Here is an 8,135-nt window from a genome sequence, read left to right as displayed (position 1 = left end):
GTGAAGTGGTGAGTTGGCAGTTGGGGGTTCCAAGGTGCGGAAGGTAGATCCGGCGGGGTGTGAGGTCCACCGCTGCGGCGGTGGACTAGATTTGGCGGCTTGCCGTGGTTGGGGGGGGGTCGGGGAGGGGAAGGGGAGGGGCTCTAGGGAAGAATGTTGGGGGCAAAGAGGGGAAAACAATGGAGTTACCAAAGCAGCCCTTTTCCGTTCATGTGGCAGGGGTAAAACAGGAATATCGCAGGGCTAAACTTTCGGGCGCGTGATATTTCGATGTGAGCGGGAAGTTTGAAAGCTTTTGGCGCCTAAAATTATAAGTATTCTGCTCTCGTACGGCCGACTATAATGTCATGGCCGACAATTTGTTTGTTTTGCACGCAAAAAAATGTGCAAGTTTTGAAAATCAATGTCTCCAACTCAAAACTTAGATTGTCCATTCAATTGAAATATGGATCATTGAGCTACTACAAGCAAATACCATCATACGATCCAATTCAAATGAAATTCCAAATGTGTTTATCCTAAATATGATGAAAAAAGCAAAAATGTTTATGTGTATGAATAAAGTGGATGATTATAAAGTTTGAACATGCCCGTATATGTATATCTCTAGGTTTGATATATGAATTTGAAATCACGAAATCCTGGCTTAAAAAATGTACCTCCATTTAAATGAAATACAAAAGCTAATGATGGAGCCGAATTCCTAAATTCCAATCTTAGGTTGGTAATTCTGGTACATCAAGGTATATCACACATGTTCAAAAGTATCATTATCTCATAGTACAAACTGTGAAACAAATGGATCAACCATGAGTGCACAATATCTCAATTACGCTAAAATCCCTCAAATATACACACCTCACTCTTTATCTGAAGTCAACCCCCCCACCACCACACACACACACACACACATAGAGAAGTCGTTCTCTCCCCCAAACACCAACACATGAGCACATTAACACCCCTCCCTCTTGTAAAGTCCGGACCCCAACATAGGTCTCTATCACTTTGTCTCTCAGGCATGCACACATCTCTTCCCTCACTCTCTAGGTCTCCCGCTATCTCTCTTAGCCAAGCACACGCACTATGTAGAGTGTATATTTCCCATACACACAAAACCTCGCCCCCAAACGTCTATCTCCCTAGTTATGTGGTTCTCGTGCACTCACCTCACACATCACCCCCACTTCAAACAAGCACACTTTGTCTCCTTGTGCACCACTCTCCTCTTTCTATCTCTCCCACATGCGGACCTGCCCCAGCTCCTTCCCTGCATACATATATGTCGTGACTCTTTGCATAGCTCCCTAATGTATAATCGTTCTCGATTTCGCACATTGTTCTCTACACCATCTATTCTAGATCTCTCATGAAGTCGCTATCACACACACGCGATGACTCGCTTCCCTTGCGTCTCCGTTCATAGGCCAATTTCGGACAACATCAACATTGTCTCCCTATCTATACGCCATTTATGGACACAAACGACCCCTCTCTCCCCCTCTCTTCCTCTCTCTCTCTCTCTCCATCACTAGCTCTCTCTTTCTCTTGCTCTCACACCCCTCTCCCACACACACACTCGATGTCTCTTCCAAATAGTCTGCTCCCCCAGCCCGCACCCGTGCTATCCCGCTACTACACATGTCACACCAATTCCCCCTTCCCTTATACTAGGTTTACATCATTAGTGGTCTCTCTACTCCACGTACACTCTCTCCCTCTCACACACAAACGCGTGCACAAACACACACAAACACGCACAAACACCCATTTATCTGGATCCTCATCTCTCCCCATGTCCGCATGTGTATCTCACACACTCACTCTCTAATTATGTATATGTGTCTCCACGTTACACAACAAATAGCCCCATGTACATGTCTCTCTCTATCCTCCACACACATAGACGCAAAGAATCTATTATCATTGCCTCAGTCTCTAACATATCACACACGCTCTCTCTCTCTCTCTCTCTCTCTCTCTCGCAAACACGCTCATCAAGGGTTTCCCCGTGAATAACTTACCGTCTATTCATCAACAGTCGTGGCAGTACGGCGAACATGAGACATGAAAAAGAATAAATCTACATGTGCTTAGACCACATAGTATGACTACTAGGACTAGAGCAAGCCAAAAATCATGCCACAATCACCTCCTCCTTGTCGGCGACGGGAAAATCTTTGTTTTACACAGTCGAGAAGTCATTGTGCTAAGGCCCCACATGCCGAGGCGCTGAATAGAATGTAGATGCTAGTTTACAGAAGCAAGCATCGATAATACATTTGTATCTCCATACTTATATTTCTTCTCTTATAAAAAACCGAGGTGGTGATGATGGTACGTGTGCCATCTTGCAATATAGACCGTCCGATCTATATCCGACGGATGGAAATTAAACTAAAAGATACCCGCACCCCTCTCCACATTTGCAGACAAGGCCTTCCCTCGTTCATCCCTATCTCCAACAAACCTCATTGTTGAGAAATTAAGAAAGGAAGCCTCTGGAACAAACTGGCCTGGTGGCCGCTGCCAGTGTCGTTAATCCCCATGCCTCCGCTCAGTCCGACCACCAACCACCACCACACCCCACTCCTCTTCACCTTATCTCATATTTCTCCAGATATCATTAGTTTTTAGACATGGGGTTACTCCCGCAAGGGTCAATCACAACAAGTGTTTTATAAAAAATGCATCTTGATGTTCCGTGCAATGTACGAATCTTGCTAGTACACCTACACAAGACTAAGTTGGTGATGCTGGTGTGTCTGCCATCCGTCGTTTCTGACCATTAGATCTACATCTAATGATTGTGAGGTAAGTTGTTGCCTTTTCTCACCAACATCCCACTTTTCTATCAATTTGCAGAAAAACCCATAATTAGTATCTTAAAACCAACCACATCCCTCCCTGACCTCACCAAACAAGGAATATATTCTAATTGAAACATATGTATATCAAAATTAGAGTGTTTTGTACCAAGTTTGTGAATAAATATTATTCTAATTATGATTCGTTGCAACAGACATGAACATTGCTAGTATTTCCAACCATGCATTTTTTCCTAGTATTCCATAGTTTCGAGTTTTCCATCAAGATATTAGTCACTCATGGTTGATATTTACTTTCAATCATGTACACATATGCACTATGTAACTAGCCTTGCTTATTGGCTTCCAAAGCTTAACTTTCACTCCTACTTACAATATGTAGAGTATCTAACAAAAAACTACCACTTTCAACCAGCCCTAGGAAGAATCTATTGTACAAAAAATAGTAAAAACATACCCAAAATTTCTTAATCCATGCCAAAAACTACTACCTAGTACTCCTACCGATTAGGTTCGTTTAAACCCATTTATGACAGGGTTGGCCCACACGTCCGTGCTAACGAGGCAGCTTAAACCAACACATTTTGTTTGACCGTTGACACGAGGGACCCACATCTGACCTTCTATCCTGTTATTCCCCCTCAAATCATTATTTTTCCTGAACATTACTTCAAATAGTATTGGTGCGTGTTCGTTAGTGGCGCCGGTGATGAGCGAGTTGGCCGCCGCTCCGCCGGACGGGCTGGACGCCATGCTGGCCTCCGCACGGGTTGGCAGGCTGGCTCGAGCGTGACTCATGAGCGAGCAAGCCGCCGCGCTGGCCTTCGCTCGAGCCAGATGGCTGGCCTGAGCGCGGCGCGCGCGAGCAAGCCGCCGCGCTGCCATGCCAATCTAGCTAGCAAACCTTGCAGACAAGTAGCTGGGCGGAGCTATCTTGGATAGCTAGCGGCAGCGAGCGCCGGACGGAGCTGGCATCCGGGCTGCCGCAACATGGGCTCCGCACCGCCGGCGGTTTTGACCTTGCCTTCTGCCAGCGGCGGTAGCTGCGTCCCATGGCCGAGGATGACTAGGTGGACGGGCCGGAGGTAGGAGGTCACTCGAGGATTTTTGGTGGTAAGAGCATGTACAATGGTTGATAAGGTAGTCTTATATTAAGTCTGCCACGTATGCAAGTGGTAGTAGTTTCTTCGCATTTTAGTGGTTTCTTGTAAGGAACAATGTACGTACTACTAGCGACAAAAGGCGATTCTAGGTTGCGTTGTACTCCAACGAGTACTACTAGTGGTCGCGGGAGTGTATACCTCGTTTTGTGGGTTCGATCCCGGCCGAACGCACGACGACCTTTTTTTAAAAATAGTACTACTACACTTCGCTGCGAGCCATATTTTGCACGGGTAGTTTGAGTTTTGAAGTCGAACGGACGTGCGGCCCCACAATCTGGGTGCACTGGATAGCCTAGCCACGTGAACGGTTTTCCTTCCCAGCATCCCGTAGCTCGCGTGCTCGCCCTAGCCGCACCTTGCTTGCAGCTTCCTCATCAGCTAGTAGCATATTTAAACTAGCGCCTCCCAATTAAGCCCGAGGAGCTGGAAAAGCCTGGCGGGCATAGGGAACTGTGCAATATGGCTCCGTACGTAAAGTGCTCTACTACTACTCTGTAGCTTGTGGCATTGCACGCATGGACTTCACTCCACTATCGGCTCTACTATAAAAGAAATTCCTCTTGACGTGTTTTTTTAAACGGAGGCAAAAGCTTTGCTTCATCTCATTCATAAAGAAGGAACTACTAATAAAGTTTGACGAGATCCATTACACCTCCACAAATGGAAGCGAAAAGCCTAGTCTCTGTAAGTGCATCTAGTGCCCCTTAGTGATTTTGGTGTATTGAAGACTTATAGGTTAAGGGACTAATGCGTTTGTGAGTGTACACAGGTCTATAAGTCTATGAGGAGTTTGATATTTACAGAGAAAGTCGACCCCTAAAAATGAAGTTCTTCGACTGAAGACTTTGATATTCTGAAGACTTTCTGAAGACTTTGAAAGTGAAGAAATTGGTGTGACCTTGAAGACTTGATATTCATTTGAGGAACATGAAGCGTGAAGACTTTTGTTTTCGTAGTTTCATTTTCTCTTTCTTGAGTCATAGGAAACACCGTACTGTTAAAGGGGGTCGAGGAAATACTAAGGAAAAATTTCCATGTGATGCTCAACTCAAAATCCTACACCTACCAATCCCTTCGAGTGAAGCCATTGGAAATCTCATACAGTTCAGTCAATTTCTTCAGTGTCAGAGACGCAGTTCTTCTGGTCATTGAGGACTTTGCTCTGACTGAGGAGTTAGGAATTCGCCAGTGCAAATTGCCTACACAGTGAGGAACATGATAGCCCTGAGGAATTTGAGAGCCAAATTTCCGACCGTTGCTGTGCTGCGCGCCAGCTGTCCCAAAATATCTTATCCACCTAACGGTCATATCATTGAAGGGCATTTATGTCTTATCATGTCGGGCTGCTCCCTAGGCTATAAATAGCTTCCCCCTACAACCACTAGTTGGTTGGCTGCTCCGAGAGAACTAGAAACTTGCCATTTGAGAGCAACCCATCCTCCGAGGACTTTGAGCGAAAATCATCAAGTGAGGAAATCCCAAAACCAAACCCCCACAAACCCAAAGTGATTGAGCATCACTGAAGAAATTGATCCTGCGTGGATGCAATGCTTGTTACCTTTGAAGACTGTGCTTCTTCCAGACGGTTAGGCGTCATGGTCTAGAGCATCCAAGAGGAATTGTGGATCGCCGAGTGACCAAGTCTGTGAAGGTTTGGAAGTCACCTGAAGACTTACCACGAGTGATTGGACGAGGTCTGCGTGGCCTTAGTTCAAGGAGAATACGGTGAGGACTGGGTGTCCTGAGCTGCATGCTCAGTGACTGGGTGTCCGGGACTGTGTGTCCTCGAGTTTAAATACTCAGCCGCTCCAACCAGACGTACAACTGAGACAGCAGTTGGAACTGGTTTACCAAATCATTGTCTTCACCAACTAACTGGTTCTATTTCCTCAACCCTTTCATTTCCTCATTACTGTGTTGAATGTTTGTTCATATCTGTGCTTGAAGACTTTGACTGAATACTTTCTCAATTTCCTCAGTTCAATTTCTTCAGTCTGTTTGTCTTCATCTTGTGTTATCCTGTGATTACGCTTTCTGTACTCTGTGCTAGTCTTCATTTCATCATGATGACCATGCTTGTATTCTGTTATGCTTACTTCTGAGTACTTATTCCGCTGCAAGTAGTTCTTCGCTAAGGAATTTCCTCACCGGCAAATTCCTCAGTGAAGAATTCATAAAAATCGCCTATTCACCCCCCCTCTAGTCGATATAACGCACTTTCAATTGGTATCAGAGCAAGGTACTCCCTTGTTCTGTGTGATTTTGGTTTAACCGCCTGGAGTTTTAGTTATGTCGACCGCAGGTATGATCAAGGTCTCGGCTGGGTGTCCTACCTTTGATGGGACGGACTACCCCTACTGGAAGAACAAGATGCGAATGCATCTTGAGGAAATTGACAACGATCTCTGGTATGTTGTGGAAAATGGTGTTCCCTCTGTCTCACCCTCACTGAACGCTACCGATGTGAAGAGATTCAAGCAACTCGATTCTCAAGCGAAGAATATCATATGTGGCCATCTGAGTAAAGGGCAGTATGGAAGAGTGAGTGCTTTGGAAACTGCTAAGCTTATCTGGGATAGGCTGTCCAAAGTGAATGAAGGAGTCTCAACTCAGCGTGACTCTCGAGTTGATGTTCTTCGGAATCTCTTCAACCGCTTCAAAAGTCTCGACAATGAAAATGTCCAACAAACCTTTGATCGCCTCACTGACATCTCAAATGAGCTTCAAGCCCTTGGTGCCACTGACATCACTGATCATGAGGTAGTGAAGAAATTGTTGAGATCGCTTGATTCCTCATTTGATACTCTGGGATTGATGATACAAGAACGTGCTGACTACAAGTCTCTTGATCCTGCCGATATCCTCGAAAGGCTAAATACTCACGAGTTCCAGCTTGCTGAAAAGAGAGATCTCTATGGTTCAAGCTATGGCAAACCACGTGCCCTGAAGGCCAAGGCTGTGTCTGACTCTGAATGGGAGGATTCTGGTAGTAGCCTTGGTGATCCTGAAGAATTGAGCCAGGAGCTAGCACTGCTCGTGAAGAAATTCCAGAAGTTCACAAGACGTGGTTGCTTTGGAAAATCCTCAGGAAGCAGTGATTCCTCATCCAGTGACTATAAGAGAAGGTTGTGCCACAAATGCAAGAAACCTGGTCACCATATTCAAGATTGTCATCAGTGGGAAAAGGAAATGAAGAAGAAGAAATACAAGGATTACAGTTCTGATGATGCGAAGAAGAAGAAATCGTCAAAATCTTCGTCATCAAAATCCTCGAAGTCTTCATCTCACAAGAAGAGCAGCTCCAAGAAGGCTCGGGCATTCATTGGCAAGGAAATGGACTCTGAAGCTGAATCTGAGGAAAATGAGGAAGAGGAGGCGTCTGAAGAATCCGAATCTGGTGTGGTGAGTCTGGCCTTCGCTACTGCCTTCGTTAGCAAGTCCATCTTCAACACTGAAGAAACTGACTCCACCGACAAGCCTGATGAAGATAATGATGACTACACCCCCACCTATTGCTTCATGGCAAAAGGTGCAAAGGTACTCAAATACAACTCCTCTGAATCTAGTGAAAATGAATCTGATGAGGATCTCAAGCCCAGCTACTCTAAACTTGCTAAGATTGCAGTAAAACAACAACGGGTTTTTGAAAAGGTTCAAAACATGCTAGACAAAAGTGAGGATATGTTGGGTAAAGAAATGGATCAGTTAAAAGAATTGGGTGAATGTCTACAGCGACTTCATTCCAAGTTTGACGCCCTTCAAGATCAACATAATACTCTCTTGACTGATCACGAGAAGCTTTCTTCTGAATCTCTTCAAAGAAAGGAAGATCTTGAAAAGCTAAGAGTGTGTTATGAAGATCTTCAGAAGGAGCGCGATTCATTACTAGCTCAACAAATCAGCGCTTCTCAGGAAGAATTTGTTCCTCCATGCTTAAAGTGCATTGAACGTGAATCTGCTAATTCTTCACCTGAATGTTCAGATGCTTCAACTGTTACAAATTCTTCACCTGCCTCTGCTATCACTAATTCCTCATCTGAGGACATTGCTAGTATCACTGACAATGCAAGGCTGAAGGAATTGTACATGACAGGCATGTACAAAAGCCTCAAAGGGCATCAGACTCTTTGTGATGTGCTTAAAA

The sequence above is a fragment of the Triticum aestivum genome, chromosome 3B (assembly GCF_018294505.1).
Source record: "Triticum aestivum cultivar Chinese Spring chromosome 3B, IWGSC CS RefSeq v2.1, whole genome shotgun sequence".
Taxonomy (NCBI): domain Eukaryota; kingdom Viridiplantae; phylum Streptophyta; class Magnoliopsida; order Poales; family Poaceae; genus Triticum; species Triticum aestivum.
This window is presented reverse-complemented; position numbering follows the sequence as displayed.